Here is a 24,364-nt window from a genome sequence, read left to right on the forward strand (position 1 = left end):
CATAACAAGAGTGTAAGTGTGTTCACTCTAGTAAATTGGGTCTTGCCATTGACTTCAAGGCGTATGGGGTATCGGTCCATCTAATGCTATATGGTTTCAAACTTTAAAATACATATTCTAATAGTGTAAACAAATCTTTCATGTCTCATCGTTTCATAAGATTATATCATTTTTAGTGACAAAATATGTGCCTTGAACATGTCTTCTCTTCATAATTAAGTATTTAAGGTACAGTTTTTTTGTGCATTTCTTTTGAAATGTAAATTATTAAAATCTACAAGCATATAAATTCTGAATTGTACATTTTACTATTTTCTTCTTCATTTTCCAGTTGTTTATGCATTTAAATTTTCCAGCATGCTTTTCTTTGTGCAATAAATGTATTTCAAACATTTGCCTTTTTTCTTTTGGGAAGGGGATTCACTTTATTATTTTTTTAACATTCACTGTCATTTCCATACTATATGCATTTTGTCATATGAATAGACTAAAAACCATTGTAAATACATTGAATAATATATATAATCTATAAAGGGTACATAAGCTACACCATTCTCATAAATACTGTATCGAGATTATTTACTAAGCAAATGCAAATGTGCAAGAACCCAGTGCAACTAGTTTTTTTTTCTTTCGTTGTCAAAAGATGACCACATACAGAGACTTCAAGATTGGGAAATTGGTCCTCTGTCACAACATTGTGTTCTTCGCTGCCTTCAGTCAACACTTGTCCTAGTAGTCAGAGTAATTTACTAAAGTGTAAAATTGAGGACCTCGCAGTGCAAATGTGCCAAATTTTGTGCAACATGTGAAAAAAGTATGCACACTTGCATATATAAGGAGAAGTATGGGTCCACATTTTTATAGGCTGGCAAATGACCCTGTTTTTTCACTTTCACGCCAGCTACCCATCTACTAGATAGCTTTCAAAAGGTATTATGCTCACATTTGAAATCACTGGTGATATTATGCTCACATTTGAAATCTCTGGTGATTATAGAAAGTTTGTTCTTTTTTATTCCGCAAGCGATAAGTTTGGTGATAATCAGAACAAAATCATTACAGTATTCTAGAGTTCATGTAAAAAGTATTTTTGAAAATTTTTATTCAGGGAGTTGTTTTCCTACCTGTCTAGCTATGTTCCTATTTGCAGGAAAATTTCTAATAAAGGTATTTATTATCCTTATTGTGAAAATATATATATACATCCTACATTCAATGTTAGGCAGGATATTAAACAATGTCTAATATTACATCGCCTTCCATTACATATTATGCTTCTGTCTGAGTGTATTTTCTTTACATTTCAGCTATTATGAGACAGGTTCTTAACTTTCATGGGTTTATGTGTGCATGGATTTGGATGGGTCACACTGGTACATGTCATTAACACTCTGTATTAGCCTTATTCATTGAGACCTACAGGTAAAGTTGGATAAAACACCTCTGGGCTTCCTGAGTTTTATGTCAAATTCGGTGACTAGGGATAGCTCATTCTCACGTAATAATTATTTTTTAGAAGTGGTGTACCTGGGAGTGCAGCAGTCTCTGAGCTGTATATGAAAAATATAATTGCAATATTTCATGTTTTTTTTTACTGGCGTTACATTTGTTTAAACTTAATTTAAACATATTTTTGTTAAGTTTTTACTTTTTCTACATGCTTGTCTAATTATACTATTTTTCGCCAACTGCCCACAGCCAGGAACTAGTACAGTACATATATCCTCCAACAGACTGTAGCCAAGAATGAACTCAATAACTGTGTCCATGAACATGTAAGTTAAGTATTCAGTGTTTCCTTCACCTCCTAGATTGTAAGCTAGTTTGGACAGGGTCATCTTTACTTTCTGTTTTCATGTAAGTTGTATGTTATTTGTTTCTATCACAATCCCATAAGTGTACAGCCCTGAGTATTATGTTAGTGCTTTGTAAATAAAAGATAAGCTACCACCTACCCTGAATGGTCACACCACACAATAAAACTGACATTATCCTACTACCTATACTATATTGGTACCCACGTTATGCTACAAACTACACTAACACTCCATACTATGACACCAATATTATGCTAGTGGTTTTTATGCTTGCGTCTAACCCACCTAGGCTAGATCACTCGAAATAAGTGTCTAATTATCACCACATAAAGGTGAAGGAGTTTGCTACAATGTTCACAAGTTGCAAACCAAAGTTTCACCCCTCTGGGCAACAGACCGATCAGATGATAAAGGGTTGAGACAGATTTCCGGAGCCAAAATACAAGCCAAGGCCACTTAACAGATGGGATAGTCATGAAACAAGCCAAAGCACTAAAATACCAAACTGTCACGGTCGTCTGTATTTTTTGATCCGATTCGGGACCCTTGGGCCTAGCTGGAGCAGGACTGAAACTGAACCTAATGGCCTGGATGATCTTCCTGCTCATGTAGAGTCTTCAGAGTAGCACAAGCATTATAGGCCTATAAGGACCGGAGTCTGTGCCTGAGTATTGGACTTGAATCAGGTGTTATACCTGACAGAAACTGTTTGTGAGAACTCAATCCCGGCTCCTGTGGCCAGGCACATGGGACTGGAACCGACTAATAAGGTGTCAGATAGGAAACACACGGAAACTCAAAACAAAGCGAACTGGAACTGGAGACAGGGACTAGGAACTCAGAACCGTGACACGGAATGGCGTACTCAGGACTACGTGGCAGGCACATACCTGGAACCGACACACAGATATATGGAACTGGAAATAATTCCTAGAGACTCAGAACCAGTCGTAACAACAGCACAGGTGATACCGGTAAAGCCACTGGTACTGCAGAATAGATACTGGATGGTGCAAAGTTCTTACAGAGATGAGCACTCTTGCTGAATGTAGAATATTGTAGAATGATGAGTAGCTTGAAAGTGCAAAGTACTTGCAGAATGATGAATTCTGGATAATGCAGGATGCTCGGAAGAAGATATGCTCTTTACAATGCAGGATACTTCCAAAGTGATATGTAATTGGTAAAGCAGGATGTACACTGAATAAGATCACTTTGTAAACACAGGGAATCCGGAACAGTGTAGGAACAACTGGAACCTGGAGCCAAAAATTTCCTCAGGAGAGATGTGTGCTGTTCTGGCAACAGATCACAGTAGCAGGTTTAAATAGGGTGTCCCAAACAACTATTGGCTGCACAGTTCATGTGATCACAGCTGCTAAATCTGATTGGTCTGGAATGATCACCTGACTGCATCCAAGATTGCTGCACCCATGCAGCAGAATAATTGACAGGATTGCTGCAGGTGACCAGGAGGGAACCAGGTAGCCATGATATGACAGTGGCGGATGAGGTAAGTGTGGCTAAGACCCCGATGTGTGACACAAACATTTTATTGAACTTTAAAAACTATTTGCAATACTTTTATATCGCTCACCATATTTAAGCTAATAGCCTGACAGCTGTTTTGAACTGATTTGGATTCCTTTTTTGAGGATAACTACACCAAGATATTTCACCTGAATAATAGTAAAACTTTCTTGTAGCAGCTGGAGCAAAGAAGAAGAGTCTAATTTATAAATTTACTTTTTGACACTCGGGTTCTATATAGCGTATTAATTAAAAATTCACAAATGTATAGTATTTTACTAATAAGATTATTTCTCAAATTTAATAGGGATACTATTCTTAAGAAGCATGTCATGATAACTATTAACATATAAGATGCAATTATTAGCTCTGCAATATGATTGAAGTTTTTGACAATTTTCCTCACATATAAAAAATTAAAAATATGAGAGATTTATAAGTTCACCTCCAAAATTGTAAGGAAGTGACATATTGAAATAAATATTTTACTTAAATTGCTTTTTGTACCCTTCAACGTGACATCAGCCATACATCTGAAATAAAGAACTTTGTAGAATAATTACTAACCAAATAGATTTTGTGTTGCTGAAACCTACCTAAAAAAAATATTAAAAAATTAATATATATATATATGTGCATGCGGGCGGCAGTTGGAGAAGGCTGCACGTTAGATCAGCTCTGTGTCTTTCCTCCCACACAATTATCTGTCCACAATTATAAAACATCTAAAAACTTGAGAAGACAGTGGAAAATTATTGTGGGGGTACAAAGGAGTGTCATCATCACTCCAAAGACAAGGCCATACCATCTATCCCTGGCTTATCTGCATCAACTGACCTACTGTGTACCGACCCGGCTTGTCAGTTGGCCCTTCTCCTGCTGAATCCCTGGTTTATCTGCATCTGCAGATCTGCTGTGTGCCGACCCGGCTTGCCAGTTGGCCCTTCTCCTGCCGAGTCCCTGGCTTGTCTGCATCGGCTGGTCTGCTGTGTGCCGACCCGGCTTGTCGGTTGGCCCTTCTCCTGCTGAGTCCCTGGCTTGTCTGCATCGGCTGATCTGCTGTGTACCGACCCGGCTTTTCGGTTGGCCCTTCTCCTGCTGAGTCCCTGGCTTGTCTGCATCGGCTGATCTACTGTGTGCCGACCCGGCTTGTCGATTGGCCCTTCTCCTGCTGAGTCCCTGGCTTGTCTGCACCAACTGATCTACTGTATACCGACCCGGCTTGTCAGTTAACCCTTCTCCTGCTGAATCCCTGGCTTATCTGCATCAACTGATCTACTGTGTACCTACCCGGCTTTTCAGTTAACCCTTCACCTGCTGAATCCCTGGCTTATCTACATCAACTGATCTACTGTGTACCGACCCGGCTTGTCAATTAACCCTTCTCCTGCTGAGTCCCTGGCTTATCTGTATCAACTGATCTACTGTGTACCGACCCGGCTTGTCAATTAACCCTTCTCCTGCTGAATCCCTGGCTTATCTGCACCAACTGATCTACTGTGTACCGACCCGGCTTGTCAATTAACCCTTCTCCTGCTGAATCCCTGGCTTATCTGCATCAGCTGATCTGCTGTGTGCCGACCCGGCTTGTCGGTTGACCCTTCTTCTGCTGAGTCCCTGGCTTGTCTGCACCGGCTGGTCTGCTGTGTACCGACCCGGCTTGTCAATTAACCCTTCTCCTGCTGAATCCCTGGCTTATCTGCATCAACTGATCTGCTGTGTGCCGACCCGGCTTGTCAATTAACCCTTCTCCTGCTGAATCCCTGGCTTATCTGAAGCAACTGATCTACTGTGTACCGACCCGGCTTGTCATTTAACCCTTCTCCTGCTGAATCCCTGGCTTAACTGCATCAACTGCAAATAAAACATTATTTTATATGCCATTATTTTGTTTTTCCTGATTGTACATTTACAAGTTTCTACTTTTTACCTGTTATTATTCTACTATTTATATGCCTTTATCTTGTTTTTCCTGATTTTATATTTACCAGCAACTAGTTTTACCTGTTATTATTCTTGCCTATTTCCATTGTCCTTATTACCTCTCCTTCTATTATTCTTTGCCTTCCACGCCCTAATTGGTTATTGTCCTCCATCTTGCTATTGTCTCCCTGCTTATTCTTACCTGTTATCCGCTGTCCTTATTATCTTACTGTACTGTTGTTCCATGCCCTCCACGCCCTAATTCGTTATTATCTTCCACCTTTTCATTGTCTTCCTGCCTTTGTTCTTACCTGTTTTTCACTGTCCCCACTATCTCACTGTTCTGTTACTCTCTCTCCCTACTATGCCTCCCCGCTCTCACTCCATACCCATACTCTCCCCCCGCCCTACCTCTCCCGTTCCTCCCCGCCATCCCCCGCGCGCTGCTCTTCTTGCTAACCTCATCCCCATTTCCTCCCTCTCCTCTCCCCCTTTCTTCTGTGCCCTCTGGAATGCCAGATCCGTCCGCAACAAGCTGACTGCTATCCACGACCTCTTTCTATCCAACTCCTTTAACCTTCTTGCCGTTACTGAAACCTGGCTCTCCGATTCTGATACTACTTCCCCCGCTGCCCTCTCCTATGGTGGCCTCTCCTTCACCCACTCCGCCAGGCCTGGTGCCCGCCCTGGCGGTGGAGTTGGCCTCCTCCTCTCCTCCACCTGTACTTTTCGTGTCATTCCCCCTGAACCCTCCCTCTCCTTCTCCTCTTTTGAAGCTCACTCCATCCGCCTCTTCTACCCCATCCATCTCCGTGTCACTGTCATCTACCGCCCCCCTGGCCCCACCTCCCTCTTCCTTGACAACTTTGCTAGCTGGCTTCCTCACTACCTCTCCTCCGATCTCCCCTCAATCATTTAATATCCCCATCGACAACCCCACCTACCCTGCTTCCAGCAAACTGCTCACCCTCTCTTCCTCCCTTGGTCTCACCCAATGGACCTCCTCCTCTACCCACTGCCTTGGTCACTCCCTTGATCTTGTCTTCTCCTACCTATGTAATCTCTCCGACTTCTCCATCTCTCCCTTTCCTCTATCCGACAACCATCTCCTCTCCTTCTCTCTCTCCTCTTCTCCTGCTCCCCCCCCTGCCCAAACCTACTCTGTCCATACGCAACCTCGATGCTCTTGACCCTGCCTCTCTGTCCTCCTCTCTCGATACCCTCCTTTCTCCCCTTTCCTCCCAGGCCTGCCCCAACCAGGCGGTCTCCCTCTACAATCACACCCTCACCTCCGCTCTGGACGCGGTCGCCCCTGCCCACTCCGTCCACCCCCGCTGCTCCAAACCCCAACCCTGGCACTCCAAATTTACCCGCTTCCTCCAAAAATGCTCCCGTTCCGCCGAACGTCACTGGAGAAAATCCCGCTCCCTGGCTGACTTCCTCCACTTTAAATTCATCCTTTCATCCTACAGCTCTGCCCTCTCACTCGCTAAACAATCTTTCTTTAAATCCCTCATCTCTTCCCAGTCCTCTAACCCCCGCTGCCTCTTTGTCACCTTCAGCACTCTCCTGGCCCCCTCCCCTCCCCCCACCCCCTCCTCCCTGACTGCCTCTGATTTCGCCTCCTTCTTCTCCTCTAAAATCGAGGCCATCCGACTTGAAATCTCCTCCTCCACTCTCTCTTCCACCCCTCCCACTCTTCTGTCCTCCCCCCCAACCACCTTCCCCTCCACTCCTTCCGTCCCACCACCGGCGAGGAAGTCCACTCTCTCATTTTATCCTCCCCCCCACTACCTGCCCCCTGGATCCCATCCCCTCCCACCTTCTTCGCTCCCTTTCCCCCACCACCTGCTCCCACCTCGCTCACCTCTTTAATCTCTCCCTCTCCACTGGCATCTTCCCCTCCTCCTTCAAACATGCTCTCGTATCCCCCATTCTTAAGAAACCTAATCTCGACCCCACTTCTCTCTCGAACTATCGCCCCATATCTCTTCTCCCTTTTGCCTCCAAAATTCTTGAGAGGCTCGTCTGCAGCCGTCTCACCTCCTACCTTTCTGAATACTCCCTCCTTGATCCTCTCCAGTCTGGTTTCCGCCCCCTCCACTCCACTGAAACTGCCCTGGCTAAAGTCACCAATGACCTCCTCTTTGCAAAAGCCAGGGGCCACTTCTCCCTTCTCATCCTCCTTGACCTCTCTGCAGCCTTTGACACCGTTGACCATCCCCTCCTCCTTCACACCCTCCAGTCTTTCGGCCTCTCCGGCCCAGTCCTGTCCTGGTTCACCTCTTACCTTACTCACCGTTCCTTCTCTGTCACCACCTCTGGGTCTCTCTCCCCCCCATCCACCCTTCCAGTCGGGGTCCCTCAGGGCTCTGTTCTGGGACCCTTACTCTTCTCTCTATACACCTCCTCCCTGGGTGAACTCATCAGATCCTTCGGCTTCAGCTACCACCTTTACGCTGACGACACTCAACTATACCTCTCCTCTCCTGATCTCTCTCCCTCCCTCCTCTCTAGGGTGTCCGCCTGCCTCTCTGCCATCTCCTCCTGGATGTCCTCTCGATTCCTCAAACTTAACCTTGCCAAAACTGAGCTCAGTTTTTCCTCCCTCTCATACCCCATCCCCTTCTGACCTCTCCATCACTGTCGACAACACCTCTATCTCCCCTGTCCCCCAACTTCGCTGCCTTGGTGTCATCCTCGACTCCTCTCTCTCCTTTGGCCCCCACATCCTCTCTCTTGCTAAATCCTGCCGCTTCCAGCTGCGCAACATCGCTCGCATCCGGCCCTTCCTCTCCCACGATGCCACCAAATGCCTTATTCACTCTCTGATCATCTCCCGCCTGGACTACTGCAACCTTCTCCTCACTGGCCTCCCCCACTCTCATCTCGATCCCCTTCGATCTGTCCTTAACGCTGCAGCTAGGCTTATTTTCCTCTCTCGCCGCTCCTCTTTTGTCTCCCCCCTCTACCTAGCCCTTCACTGGCTCCCATTCCCCTTCAGAATCCTCTTTAAGCTCCTCACACTCACCTACAAGGCCCTCGCCAACTCCACTGCGCCCTACATCTCCACCCTCCTCTATTCATGCTCCATCCCGCCCTCTCCGTTCTGCCTCTGACCGTCGCCTCTCTTCCCCCCTTATAACCTCCTCCCACGTGCGTATCCAAGACTTCGCCCGCGCTGCCCCCCTCCACTGGAACAAGCTCCCTCCCTCCATCAGAACTTCCCCTAATCTGTCCAGCTTCAAACGGGCCTTAAAAACCCACCTTTTTCTTAAAGCCTTTCTGTCTCCCACTTAACTTCCTACCTTATCTTCTGCCTCTGTCCCCCTACTCTCCCTCTCTCCCCTGCGTCTCTCTGTCTGTCCACCCCTCCCCTTAGATTGTACGCTCCTCTGAGCAGGGCCATCTCTCCTCCTGTTTCCACCACTTCTAACTCTGCTCTCCAGCTACTTAGCCCTCCTCCTCAAAGGTCCTCCACCCCACGTCCACTTTCGCTCCCTCCTCCCCCCTGGGGGTCTCCCTGTCTTCCGCGCCCCCCTTCTTGGGCCCCGTCGTTTTCGGATCCTCCCTCCCCCTTCCCCGCCCTCTCTAGCTGTGCATTGAGCGTACTGAGTTGCTGTGTTTACTGTACTGTGCTGTCTCCCATTGTATTGTGATTTTGTTTGTCTCTGTACGGCGCTGCGGATGCCTTGTAGCGCCTTATAAATAAATATTAATAATAATAATAATATATATATGGGCTACTTACTATGCCTATCTTTATCCTGTTAAACACAATGGATTGCTGTAAACTACAAAATTGAGGATAGTGATGAGAAAAGAGGCAATGTCACCACAATTGATTATTCTCTGGGTAATTATTGATAGCACTCATGCCATTAATATGCTGTTTTGTGGTAGAGCTAAACTAGATTATAAATAGCCAATGTAAAATGATGTTTGCATTGAAAATTTACAAAGGTATGTAGTATCTCTAGAATGTCCTGCACATTAGATGCAAGTAGTTCCAACAAAAAGCCCAGTTAAGATCCATAGGTATAGAGAGATAAATCCAACTTTGGATACATTTGAATAGCCAGGTGGACAATCAGAATTTATATGGGTTTTTGGAAAAAGCTACCAGATGGAAATATGTGGAGATGCAAAACAGAATTAAGTCTTTAATATAATCCTTATTTGGATTTGTTTTTGATGTTCTATAACCATTTATAGTGTTCAGCTGTCTTCAGCCTCTTCCTCATAATATGAATCTGACATTACAACTGCATTTCCACCTATGTTCTGTTTACACATTTCTAAATATTTGGTTTTATTAAGCCTCTTTAAATATCTTGTTTTCTTTATTTGCTTTGGAAGAGTGGAATGCATCAAACTTTTATAATGTCACTTGTGACCTTATTTTGAAAAATATTGACTGAAATGCCCTAATTAATGTATAACAGTAGGTAATGCTTCTGATTTAGATTTGTTAGTCTTAAAGCCTGAGACTTCCCAATAGTCATGTAGAACCTAAAGTTTACAGGCATTTGTCAAAATTAAAAATGTAAAAGATGTCTCTGAATTCAAACTGCCTCAGAGTGAAGTGCAAATATACCTAAAACACTCTTGAGCTTCTCTTCATCATGTGCTAATGCTAAGAAGGTCTCCAAGACCTTGCAGAAATATGTATTGGATTAGTCAAAATGTAAGATATCATTGGAATGAACTGGGTGGAAGAATAAAATGGAACTATAAAGTCAAAACTTTAGAAAAGCAAGGATGTCTTAAGAACTCATCAGGTCCCGGGTGTTTCGAATCCTTATGCAGCTTAATGAGCAACAGGATTTATGTAATTTTTATTTCATTTATTGACCATTGGTCCCTCATATTATTGTATAATTTAATATGTTTATAATGCTTTCAATACATTTAAGCAGGTATAATCTGTTCTGGGCTAGTCTTTGCTTACCGTTCCAGGAAAGCACAGTGTCTGTCTTATTGGATGGAAAATCTAAGAACTTTTGGCTGAACTATCAGAATATTATGATAATTGTGATAGTAGTGAAGTTTTTGTAGAAATATAGACCCAGAACAACTTGAAGTTTTTGCAGAAAGGATTAGTTAAGAGACATTTGTTCAGTCTCTACAATATTAATGTCATTTTATCACTTACAAATAAAACATTGTCCAATGGGCTTGTTGTGGTTCCACAGCACAAAGATTTAATTGCAAAATATAGCAGGATTTACTGTAAGCCATTATTGCGCATTAAAGATGTTACAATAAAGTAGGAAAGTATAAAAACACAGAATACATTACATATTTCTTATAGTGCTTCACCCAGGCCCCGGGATAGATTCATGGTCACATGTAGTCAGGATCATAGAGAGACCGAACAATGGGCCAGCATGCTTATATGTAGCTTCAGTATAGAAAAAACACTGATGATATCACTATGTATACAGATAACACTTAGTGAGGTCTTCATTGGTCCAGGGTTAATGATATTCCAGTTGTCCATGTGTTTTCACTCTGAATTACCAGTTCAAACTGACCCACACACAAAGTACTTTTGAGTATTAATCTCATATTGCTTATACCTTGCGATCGCTAGATGCGATCGCTACTCTGTCCAAACCGGGTTAATGCTGGTGAAATAAGCTTTAATATGAGACCAAACTCTTTACCTTTTACAAGACCTGAACCTTTACTATAGTATTATCTATGCATAAATAAATAACCTAATACATTTTACTAATAAATAAATGTGAATTGGAACCTTAATAAATGTGTATTATTTACAAGTGTAAGTGCGAATATAAATGTGTGTCTTATGAACCCGTGCAATTGCATCATAACACGTGGCGTGCACGGTAAAACAATATTAATCAATTTGGTTTACTTCACCCAATTATCTGACTTTGACAACTATATCTTATAGGCAGCACTGTGGCTTACTGGTTAGCACTTTTGCCTCGCAGCACTGGGTTTATGAATTCGATTCCTGACCATGGCCTTATCTGTGTGGAATTTGAATATTCTCCCTGTGTTTGTGTGAGTTTCTCTGGGTGCTCCGGTTTCCTCCCACACTCCAAAACCATTCTGATATTTTAATTGGCTGCTATCAAATTGACCTTAGTCTTTCTCTGTGTGTGTGTATGCTACGGAATTTAGGCTGTAAGCTCCAGTGGGGCAGGGACTAATGTGAGTGAATTTTCTGTACAGCTTTATGGAATTAGTGGCACTATATAAATAGGTGATGATGAGGGAGGATAAAAAGAGAAACCTCTAAAGGAAGACATCACTATTGCTTATTCAGACCATAAAGATGATGACAATCTCTAAAAATATAATCAGTTGTGGACTATCACAAGGATTAGAATAAAAGCATCAATATAATTTTGGGTGAAATACCAGCTTTTATATCACAGGTTAAGAACATGTAGAAAATAAACAACTGGTTACCCACACATTTGTGATATTATATCTTTTTTTTTTGCACATTTATATATAATATATGACATTAGTGACCCCCCTGGGATGTTCTAGTACCTTTTTCTTGTAAATTTATGCACATACATATTTGTAACAAATAACACCCGTGAGTTGCAAAAGCATACTCACAGTAATTCAGATGATGAAAAACAAACCATAAAAGTGGGTTTATAGAAAACAATGTTGTAAACAATATTAAAAATAAGATGCAGGGTTATCAATGGTGTCTGTATTAAAAACCACACACAAAACAAAAAATACAAACACTAAATAAACAAGTACACTGTGCTCAATAGAACAATTGATATGGCAGAAACTTCAACATCAAAAGATAGTCATTGATATATACAACTTAATGTATAAAAGATTAAAATATTGAATTAAACCATTTAGTAAACAGACTGTGCAAGTGCACGCTATTTTCACCTTGGTGTATGTTGCAGTATATGATTAATGGCATAAATGCCTTAATCAGACCTCATTTCACGCATTTTCAAAGCAGTAAATTTAAGTTGTGTAAATGATATAATCCAGAGCACTGATGAAAAAAGTTCTGTGATATATATGATGGATTAAAACCCATAATGTCCTTGCCCCTGGCAGACTTGATTGGTTTGCCTGATCATCTTAATATTCTAACACTGGAGAGCTACAGCAGCCTAATCCTCAAACATCCCAGCCGGGGCGTGAACCACCATCTTCTGATGCACCAGCAATTACGCTGCAGAAAGTATTGCATATGTTTAATTCCTCTGAGAAGAGGTTAGCAGAAAAGATTAAGGAGGTACAGTTGGACTTGTCCCTACTACGTCAAGACATGCAGAAAATAAAGGAGAGAGTTGGTGAGGCAGAGAAACGTATCCCCATTGCTGAGGACAATACTGCACCTTTTATTATTATCGTAGATTTATGAAACATCAGATCGCCATCCTGGAGTCAAATGGCTTCCTGCAAACAAAAATTATCGGATATTGAAGGAACACAGTGTTGGCATAACAACACTGGATTGTGGGGCTTTCTAAATGTAAAGGATGATAATCCGGAAACCTTCCTACAGAAATGGCTGATACAACAGTAGATGCATTCACTGAACAATTTTCTATTGAAATAGCGCACCAAATTCCTACTCAGAGCCCACCTCCAGGGGCACCACTGTGCCCCTCTATTGCTAAAATATTTAATTATAAGGACTGTTATGCTGTTCTCTGTTTGATTTGACTAATGGGTCCTCTGATGTGCCAGAATTGACAGATGAGAGTGTTTCCTATTTTTCTATTGCTGTTCAAAAGATCAGGGTCCAATTCATATAAGTGAAGAGATGGTTAAAGGATCACCAGTTTCCGTATGCTATGCTCTTCCCAGCTGCAAGTGGTTGTGAAAGGTATCACCCACTTCTTTGAATCTCCACAAGATGCTGTCGTCTGACTGGATCAAAATGGACATCATAGATCCTTATCTGGACAGTACGAACTTCACTTTCAAACATGTGGACCTCTTTGCTGTTCGTTGCAGTTGGCCACTCTGGTTATTGTATACTTATATTTTCTGTTTGGTCGGTAAATGTCTCTACCTAGGGTGATATCCACAAACAATTCAATGAAAGTATGTTTAGAATTTTAGTTGTTTTAACAACATGTCGGTTGATATAAGCTGAACTATTATAGTAGGGGAATAAAATAGTATCACATATGATTGGAACAATCCTAAGCTAGCATAAAAATATCATCATCATTTATTTATATAGCGCCACTTATTCCGCAGCACTGTACAGAGAACTCATTCACATCAGTCCCTGCCCCATTGGAGCTTACAGTCTAAATTCCCTAATAAAGTAACACACTCACACACAGAGTGAGACAGACAGACAGAGAGGGAGAGACTAGGGTCAATTTTGATAGCAGCCAATTAACCTACCAGTATGTTTTTTTGGTGTGTGGGAGGAAACCGGAGCATCCGGAGGAAACCCACGCAAACACAGGGAGAACATACAAACTCCACACAGATAAGGCCATGGTCGGGAATCAAACTCATGACCTCATTGCTGTGAGGCAGAAGTGCTAACCACTAGGCCACTGTGCTGCCCATCACATATGTTTCTCTGTATAATTTTTACATTGCTGGTAAATGTTGCAAATGGGTACTCGAGGGTATTTTAAAAATGGTCAGAAAAGTGGGCTACTCGGTTTGTTCAGAAATGGCCTATTATTTCTACCAAGCACAATGGCATCTGAAAGATCTTTTTTTTAAAAAAAACACCTCCATGTAATGTCATGGAATGTTAGAGGGTTAAACAATACAATGCTCCCTGGTATTGAGTCATAAAGAATTATAAATCTGATGTTGAATGTTTACTGGTAACTCATTTATAGGGTTAAAAATTCTCTCCTTAAGAAAGCCCTGAGTTGGGTGGACCTATCACACCACCCACACTTCATATTAATGGTGTTTATCTGTCCTTATACACAAACATCTCTCCTTTATATTGGACACAAATTGATTCCAGGGGCAGATATGTGCTTATGAAATTCACAATTAATTCTTCCCCGATAATAGTTCTAGCTGTATATATACCTCCACCATACAGTAGTGAAATCCTGAAAAGATGTAGCGAGTTTTTGGTACTCTTTCCTGACTCCCATGTTGTCTGCATCGGATATTTCAACAATGTTATGGACAAAAATACTGATAGATTGAGAGAGCACCAAATTTCAGACACTTAGCAATTTGACTTTAACAAGATGGATAATGGAGCTGGGGCTGGTGGATGTGTGAAGATTGAGGCTTCCCATTTCCACACAATTTTTTTTGCTTTTCACCGTCACACAATGAAGAATAGAGCTACCTTTTATTTCTAAGATATTGGTACCTGGTGTGCGAGAGATTAAGTACAGACCCAGGGGACTTTCTGACCACCCCCCCCCTAATGTTTATATCGCCATGGACCAAGTCATATGGATGCTCAACCCATTTTGGTTGTCCTTAATGGGAACAAGCTCAGAGTTGGATGCTCAATGGGAAGGGTTATTCGTCACTTATTTGTGGGGCATCTGGTTTTCTGGGACTCTAAAGTTCTTCCCCAGGAATACCTTGACGGATAGGGTGGGAGCACTCATGAAACTCCAAAAACAAAGAACAAGAGTTAGAGCAAAATTGCAGGACTTTGGAATCTCCTAGCCTCTATTTTCCATAGATTCGATCAGTTCCTTTCCTCATTAATGTGGAGGGGAGTGCAAAATTGAAATTAGGCACCTTGTATAAGTCCAGGAGCTTAAGAGGTTTTGCTCTTCCTAAATTCAGGCTATGCTATTATGCTTGCCAATTGGCTCACTTGAAATTTTGGTTGTCTGACTCTGATTACCATGACCTACATTGGGAGCTGATGAGGCATATGGGCAGCTGCCGTACTCCTCTGCAGGATCTATATTCCGGCAGGTGTTCTAAATGCTTTTTCCCCCTGCTCACACAATCTGTAAACATTTGGAATGCTGCTAACGGCATGATGGATTGGGAGGGAGAGGGAGTGGGTACCGGTACTCCTTTCTGGGGCTTATACTAAATTTAAACAACTGATGTCTGTGAAAGGATGAACTCTCTTTGTATGGCACTGGGTGTCCGCTGTGAGGAAAGTGAAGTGGCTATTGGATCTAGATCACCTTTAAGATGAGAAATGGGGTATTAACCTAGGTAGCTTTTGTCACGCCACTGTTAAAATATGAAATACAAATATATATTCTCCACAGGGTAAATCTCACCCCGGTTTGATTAGCAGAATTTAGACGTGGACAAAGAGCTAATTGTCCAAAGTGTGTGTCATGGTTGGCTTACTGGAAATAGATCCCTAGGCCCTGCTGAACATGGCTTAGCCCACCCACAGGCGCGGAGTCTAACAGGCAGGTGGTTTTCACTAGGAACCCCCGCAAGGAGGTTTGGTCTTAGCTGCACCAAACCTGCAGGTCGCGGTCCCGTGAGTGGGTGAACAGCAGAACGGTGTGGAGAAGCCAGGTGAAGCGGGTAGAGACAATAGAACCCACAGGCAAGTGGTATAGGTATAGGAACAACATTAATAAGGCTGTTGGTCAGCAGCCAATGAGACACTAGGAGAAATAGATGCCCTGCTGTAGAACAATGGAAGAACAAGAGCTGTCACAATGGTGCCCTCAGGAGCAGGCAGTAGAGACACTGGAACAGCGCAAGTTCAGCACTAGACATAGGCTGAACACACTGGAGAAGCAGAGGTAACTTGAGACAACAGCTGATGAGTCATAGAGGTAGTTGCGGCTCTGGGCGGCAACAATGAGAGATTTGAAGCTGTCACGATAATGAGATGGTAATAGTGGTACTGGAGCAGCAATAGTTCAACACAGCCGGAGACTGAGAGCAGACTGAAGTAGCGGAGGTAACTCATAGTAACAGCGGAAGAGTCACAAGAGTAGTAGCGGCTCTGAGTGGTATCGATGAGAGAACAGGAGCTGTCACGATGAAGTACACTGGAGATGGTAAGAGATGTACTGGAGCAGCGATGGTTCAGCACAAGCCACGAACTGAGAGCAAACTGGACTACATGCAAACCACAAGGAGATCAGGAACCAGAACCACAGGCTGCAGGAAGTGAGCTTGAAGAACAGTCGTCAGACAGGTGAATCCAAGAGGTTTAAATAGTGCTTCAGAAATGCTTAGCCAATGACAAGAGGGAGGAGGCCCTGAAGTGCAGTAGACTAGCACCTGCGCAGATCTAAGTGTAACTGAATGAATGAATGAAGTGTCTGATGCTGGAACATGGCAGTTTCTAGATGAATGAAATGCAGGTAAAGAGACAGGTACTATTTGCGGGACCAGAGCGTTACAGTTTGGTGATGCATATGAGACCTTTGGCACCTCCTCTGGCAATGCCCTAGAATTAAAAAAATTTGGAACTAAAATCATTAAGTGCATTAATAAAACAGGTGTTAAGATACCCTTATGTTCACCGGGCGCGTGCATCTTTAGGCTGAAACTGGAGGATATGCTAAATATAGTGACACAACAGTGTATAACAAATTAACCAAGGTCAGGTTAATGGTTGATCCTGGCAGTCTATAAAAGATGTGTATAAACTAGTAGAAAATGCATTTTCTAATTCATTACCTCTATCCGTTGTTTATCGATATTTTTGAAAAATGTTATAGCGGATACAAAAGAGGATAGTTTGTAGTTTGCAACGCCTTTAATCTGTATTGTGTGATGTTTGTTTGCTGACTGGCCCTGTTGCAGCTGCATTATTTGTATTGTTAATGTCTAAAAAATTCTAATACCATAAAAAAAATTGTGATTCAAAATTAGTTGTTTGTTTCAATCAGCACGGGTAACCTAAAGCTCAGACACCTTGCCCAGGTGAAGGGCATTCGGCCGTGACCACAAAACTTGGCTCTCTTGCCGCGGCTTGCTTCTCCTGCGTCCTGGCTGTCATAGTAACAGCAAGGACCTCACTTCCGGTTTTTGCTCTTAGTGTTAGTGCCGTGCTCCATCATTTGGCATCCGGGCACGGGCGCAGTCAGCACCATTTGATAATGAACCTCACCGGGTATCAGGAGGAGGGCTGAGGCAACCCATGGTGGCATATTATGTCTGTGTATTCCTGGCGCCTGATTCTGTACCTTCTGTATATAAGGCAGGGAGGGCTTTGCCTCCCTGCTGGTTATAGCTCTCTGTGCATGTCATGTTTTGCTAACCAGCTTCCCTGCATTTCTGATACTTGGCTATCTGTGACTTGATTCTCCTGTTGTGACCTTGGCTTGTTCTCTAACCCTGCTTGTACTCTAATGCCCTTTTGATCTCTGCCTGTTTCCTGGATTTCCCTGTGTTTGCTGCCTGCCCCGACCTCTGGCCTGTACCCTGATCTTCCTGATTGCTACGGACCCATGACCTAGGCCTGTCCCTGGTTTCCGCCTCCAGTATTCCAGTTTTCCTAACCTGCACCGCGGTTATTCTGAAAAGCCTCTACTACTGTAGGGATAAGTCTTGGGGGCATCCGAGTACCTGCGAACTTATACAGTTCTACGGGAAAGGCATCTGCTAAAGGTGTCTGGTTCTAAAGATTTGTCAATAGCTGATGTCCTAACAATTGATTCACCATTTCTTCCAGAAAAATATTGAAATTAAAAAATATCCGTATATGTATGTACACTATATGGACAAAAGTATTTGGACACTTGACCATTAAACCATCAGGAACTGTAATGACATTTTATTCAAATACATATACTTTAATATGGAGTTGGTCCCTCTTTTGCAGCAATAACAGCTTCCACTCTTCTTTGAATGCTTTCCACAAGATGTTAAAGTGTTTCTGTGGGAATTTGTGCCCATTCATTCTGCAGAGCATTTATGAGGTCAGGCACTGATGTTGGACAAGAAGACCTGGCTCGCAGTCTCCATTCCAGTTCATCCCAAAGGTGTTCAATGGAGTTGATGTCATGGCTCTGTGCGGACCAGTCAAGTTCTTCCACACCAAACTCATCAAACCACGTCTTTGTAGTCCTTGCTTTGTGCACTAGAGCACAGTCATGTTGGAATAGAAAAGGGCCTTCCCCCCAAACTGTAGTCACAAAGTTGGAAGCAAAGCATTATCCAAAATGACTTGGTATGCTGAAGCATTAAGATTGCCCTTCAATGGAGATAAGGGGCTTCATCTAAACCCTGAAAGACTGTCCCATACCATTATTTCTCCTCCATCAAGCTTTACAGTTGACATAATGCAGTCAGGCAGGTAACATTCTCCTGGTATCCGCCAAACCCAGACTCACCCATCTGACTGCCAAACAAAGAAGCGTGTCTCGTAACTCCACAGAAAACACTTCCACTGATCCACAGTCCAGTGTCTGTGTGCTTTACACCACTCCATCCGACACCTGACATTTGCCTTGGTGATGTGAGGCTTGCATACAGCTGCACGGCCATGGAAACACATTCTATTAAGTTCCCGCTGCACAGTTTTTGTGCTTACATTAATGCCAGTGAAAGTTCGGAACTTTTCAGCTATGGAATCAGCAAAGCATTGGCGACTTTTGCGCACTATGTGTCTTAGCAGTCGTTGACCCCGCTCTGTGATTTTATGTGGTTTTCCTCTTGTGGCTGAGTTGCATTTGTTCCTAAACGCTTCCACTTTCAAATAATATCACTTAGAGTTGAACGTGGAATATCTAGCAGGGATGAAATTTTATGAACGGTTTTATTGCAAAGGTGGCATCCTATCACAATACCACGATTGAAGTCACTGAGCTCTTCACAACAATCCATTTTGTATCCCAAATGTTTGCAAATGGAGACTGCATGGCTAGGTGCTTGATTTTATACACCTCTGTGAATGGGTCTGATTGAAACACCTCAATTCAATAATTAACAGGTCTGGGCAAATACTTTTGTCCATATAGTGTATTTCATTTACAGTAAAATAAAACACAAGAAGCAGAAAAATTTGTAGGCTATTGGCACTTTCTAGACGTAGTTAGATATAATTAGATTTCAGGCAGACAGTCCTTAAGTTTGGAACTGAACTCACCCTGTGTTGAGTAGCAGGTGTCTGCAATATAATAATCACTCATATTAACTTAAATAGAGAAAAGGACCCATTCTTCTGTTTTGTGTCACTGTGTACAACAAGCAGAATGGAGAAAAGAAATTCAGAGGTTAGCCAAAAGATTGTAATCAAGCATGGACAATCTCAAGGCTAAAAATCCATCTCAAGAGAACTTGATGTTTCAATTTCCAATAGTATTATTAGGAGGTTTAAGACCCATGGCATGGTAGCCAATCTCCCTGGATAGGGTGCAAGAGAAAACTTGATCAAGATTGCAGTGCAGAATTATTTTAATGGTAGAGAAAGCACTTTGTTCAACCGCCAAACAGATTAAATCTGAACTTTAAACACAGGTTCAACTTCCAGCATCCGTCGCCAATACAATTATAGGGGGATATATGGTGGGAGGCCGAATTGGATCCCATTGCTGGTAGAGATATAATTAAGCCTGACAAGAGTTTGCCCAAACACATTTGAACAAGCTAAATTCTTTCTGGGAAAATGTCCTGTGGACAGAGGAGAGCAAAGAACACCTTCCCTACAGTCAAACATGGAGGAGGTTCAGTGATATTTTGGTGTTGCTGTGCTGCATCTATCCCTTAGTGCCATGAACATGTTCATGGCATCATGAAATCTGAGATTACCATTTTGGTGCAATATTGAATCCAGTGTCAGAAAGTTGGGTCTCCTTCGAAGGTAATCTGTCTTCCAGCAGTGTAATAATTCTCAGAAAATTTAAAAAGCACCAAAGAATGGTCCAAGATAAGAGACTGGACTATTCTGACGAGACCAGCAATGTCTAGATCTAATTCCCTTAAAATACTTGAGATGGGAAAACAGCATTTGGGAGAAGGCACTCTTCAAACCTGGGGTAGATAGGTGCAGGAATCACATCCATTGCTGCAGGAAGCAGTTGATATTGGTTATTTCGACTAAAGGCTGTACCTCCAAATGTTAAGTCTAGGATTTCTGATTTAAAAAGATATACAGTATTATATTCAGATTGAGAAATAAAGGTTCTGTAATTTTAAGAGAGTAAGAACTGTTGTTAATTTCAACTTATGTTCAGAGGAAATTGAGAATTATTTTAAAAAAATGCAAGAGTGACAATATATTTGGCCACATCTGTAAATGCTGTGGTATGGCAGAAGATTGCTTTGTTCTAACCATTGTCCACTGTTGAATGTGAGGCGAGACGTTTAGGCATGATTGGTACAATTGGTCAGTCAAAGCATCTGGAGAAAATCCAATATTTCTGCAGGGTAATAAATTGATATTGGCCAGTAATTTAGCTAGGTGATAAAAATTTAATAGGAAACCCCATTGGTATTTGATTTTATTCTTTATCAGAATTGTAATGAGCAGTTTAGTATAATGTCTCAAATAGGAAAGATTCAAATAGCTGTATTTCTTTTAGATTCAGGTTTAAGGTTACATGTATCCTATGTAGCTGTAGTTGAGCATACAGAACCTCAGGTACCATACTTGACGAAGTCATTAGCTGGTTCAAATTGATTACTGTTTCTGGGACATAGTGGCACAGTCCAATTGAGGATTTTGGAGGCACTAAATTTGGACTTTTAATTTGGCAGTTTGTCTACTTGTACACAGTATGCATTTTCTGTAATAATAGACAGAAACTTTGAGGATCGGAAACTGGCACAACCTTGGCCTCTCAGCTCTCTGCCCCCTTTTTCTTAAGATTCCTGGAACCTAAACACGTTTCTTGTCTGATTTTGTATTGAGACCTATTATGAAAGATTTCACTCAAAGGTGAAGGGAGTTGTGCCCCATCTAAATGTAGTTTCTATACCAGCTTGAAATGGTTAAGGAGCAGAGCTTTCACTTAAGACATAACAGGTAAGACTGCCAAGCCACACTTCCTTAAATATGTTTTTAAATTAAAAATATAGAAAATGAAACTACATTATTTCAAATCAGAATTTTCAAATTTAAACCATGTTTAAAAAAATCAATTCATGGACTAAAAAGGTGGGCATTGCCCCACTCATCTTATATTCCTCTCTAATGGTAAAATGAGTTACCCAGTACAAAACATGCAAAGGGAACAGTTTGTGCCTGCCTTTAATTTTTGACTAAAGCTTGCAAGTCTTGGTGGTTAGTATTTTATTGAGATCTGTTTTGTGGAATCTATGCTAATCATGATAACTTAATGAAAGATATTGTTAATAGATGCTTTTTTCTGTGGTTGCTAGGGTAATTCATGATGTTATCAACCTCCATGGTGCTCCTATGTAACATTAGGACACTCTCAATCATAGCAGCCAAACACATCGCTGTGTGGGGCTGGACATTTGTTGCTTTTGCAGAGCGTGGCAAAAACTCATTAGCCTTTGACACTGAAATATGTAGAAGATCTTTATAGCCTTATTGTCACCCTAAAGATTATTTGGGATAACAAATTCAAACCCACAGATGTCCATGAGGCTTGTGCTCTCTGACAGGAGTTTGTGGAGAACTGGAACACGGGGTCTCCCCTTATCAGACTGATCAGACCCCAGACTGGTAAGAATTGAGCTCATTACTTTTAATAGAAAGAGCCAAATTCAACTTCTCTTTAAATTGCAACCAATCCCTAGCATTGAAAAGTGCAGAGTCTTCCTTTAAATCATTACCCTGTCACTTTCTGCCCAAATGTGCCAGCATAAGCCCCACTGCTAGTCAGTATGGTACTGGTTTGACCTGGGGGAGGGGAGCACTTTTTTTTGAGACCCTGATTTCCCTAAGGAATTCTACCCCATACTGACCAAGCTGGGGATAGTATAACATTATGACAGTGGGGTTCAACTCTTCAGATCTGCAAATGTGCAGGGCATAGGTGTATGTTGGTTACAACTTTTGCAGGTGGATCCCTTGCTCTTCACCCTGCTTTATCGGAAACCAGCCCAGGCAATAGCACTAATGCTGTTTACTTATTTTAGGTGATGTTGTTGCATGTCTTTTATTTTTAAAAATAACTTACATATGCACACTCCTATTGTAATTAACTTGTGTTTGCACACAAAGGACACCAAATATAAGTTGCATGGACCTCAAAGGTCTACTATGTTATGGCCTGCAGTTAGACTTACATCCAGCTCTAAATCTGCCCAAAAGTGTGTTATTTGATTGTTCCTAAAGAATGGAAAGACATATTTAATTACTAGTGTAAAAGTACCTATAATATTGGATAACTACAGTGCAAACAAAATTTTAACTTAGAATACCCAGGCAAATATTTGATATCTAAGATCTAAAACTCCTAGGCATTAAGTGGCATTTCACAAATATAAGGCAACAGATTACAAGTGTTAGATCTAAAATTCTGACCCAAGTCTGCTGTGGTGTCAAGTATATCTGGAAGCGCTTCAATCAGCTGGAGAGAATTGACACAGACCAAGTTCTGTATACAAGGAATATTCTCTAGTTTATTGATACAAAGATACAAGTTTATATAGGCTACTGAATAAATGAATCCTACGTCCTATGCATACCATTAGTCTATGAGAGGCGCTACTGATTAACTTTCTCGCGTATTCTTGAATCGTTTATTAGTCTCCCTCTTCTAAGGACATATGAGCTATTGTTTCTTATCTCAAGGGGAGTTGGAGATATGCTATGTGCAACACTAAGGGCACAGCTGCCATACTACGAGTTGGATATCATAATGTTTATTGTTTTATACCTTGATACATTTATTTTGGTGTTCTCTATCAGCTCAACTTCAAGGCCATAGGCCCACATATTGCAAGACTGCAAGTCAGCAGAAAAATGAATAATCTCTTCTAGCAAATAATATTTCTATGCAAGTTACAATAAAATGGCTGAACAAAGGCCTTATGAGGCCTTAACAAAAAATCATATTTAACATTTCCCATCTTTTATTCAATTTTCGGCCCTTTCTCCTCCTACCTACCTAATCCTATCTATAGGACCACATTCTTAATAAGCAGGTACGTATACACATGTAGAAGGCCACATGCATAGAGTTGGTCCCCTTAAGAACCTGTCAACTCATCCCCCACTAATGATAAGCCTGTGATCCTCCCTGTCCAAACTTGATTTATGAGTAGATGCAATTTAGCAAATCTCCATGTCTAGAAAAGATGGTTTCTTATAAGATGGTTTCTTAGTAGGTAGTCAATGAGTCTATAGTAGTTCTGCAGGCCTTGCATGTCCTTTGTTCAGTCTTTAGTAGTTTCTTGTTGCAAACTGTGCAGTTCTTTGGCTCTGCTAGTCCAAATAATTCATGACACTCATAGTCTGGTCAGGTTTCAGAAGTAATTTCTGTGATCATCAGAGGTTCGGGATTTTCAGTGGTTCCCTTTTTGGAGAGACAACAATCAAGTGTCAGTAACTTTTTAATCAGCCATATATTTAGTATCATTATCACATATACGATCAACAGGATTGCAAAATCATTTGCTACTAATGCCAATATTTCCAATATCCAACATGAATCATTACTGACAACTTTACCAGTGAGGTTATGTATCTACACAAAGGCATTTTCAGAGTTTACTCTACTATGAGTGCAAATTGTTGAGCACTCCTTCCCATATGTTTCTCACAGTGGCCTAGGCAATTTGTCACTTATCTGTCTGTTTCATACTGGGTTAGGGAGGCCTTGATCCCTACTTCAGTCACAATTATTCTGTCAAGACATATCAATACCATAAGACAGTCATTTCTATTTATCAGAACAAGACTCCCCTGATTTGAAGACTTTGCAGTGTGATGCGTGAATCCAGGTGTCTCTTTCCTGTACTTTCACTGCTATGGGAGTCATCAACAGGACTTGATAAGGACCCTTGTATCTGGGTTCAAGACTTCTCCAGATGTGCTTTCTCACGACCACCCAGCCCCCAGGTTGCAGTTTATGGGTACCTGTATCAAAATTAGGGTCTGGAATAGAGGAGAACATTTGACCATGTATTTCAGTTAGTTGTTTCTATAATAAGGCAACACAATTCAACAAATCACTATATACATGCTGTAGTTGCTATGGAAAATAACAGCCTGTTCTGTTTGCTGTGCCAAACAGTATCTCATATGGTCT

At 41.7% G+C, this 24,364-nt stretch overlaps 1 protein-coding gene and 1 long non-coding RNA gene across 8 annotated transcripts in view; one reads left to right on the forward strand and one right to left on the reverse strand.

Moving 5' to 3' along the window:
- The window catches only part of GLS (glutaminase), a 368,780-nt gene that overhangs the window by 134,537 nt on the left and 209,879 nt on the right, over positions 1-24,364 (forward strand). The gene's annotated exons all lie outside the window — the stretch shown is intronic.
- The window catches only part of LOC142097827 (uncharacterized), a 110,226-nt gene continuing 108,509 nt past the window's right edge, over positions 22,648-24,364 (reverse strand). The window contains exon 3 of the long non-coding RNA XR_012678259.1: positions 22,648-24,210. This is a non-coding gene — a long non-coding RNA (uncharacterized LOC142097827). The remainder of the gene's footprint in view (positions 24,211-24,364) is intronic.

The sequence above is a fragment of the Mixophyes fleayi genome, chromosome 7 (genome assembly GCF_038048845.1).
Source record: "Mixophyes fleayi isolate aMixFle1 chromosome 7, aMixFle1.hap1, whole genome shotgun sequence".
Lineage (NCBI taxonomy): Eukaryota > Metazoa > Chordata > Amphibia > Anura > Limnodynastidae > Mixophyes > Mixophyes fleayi.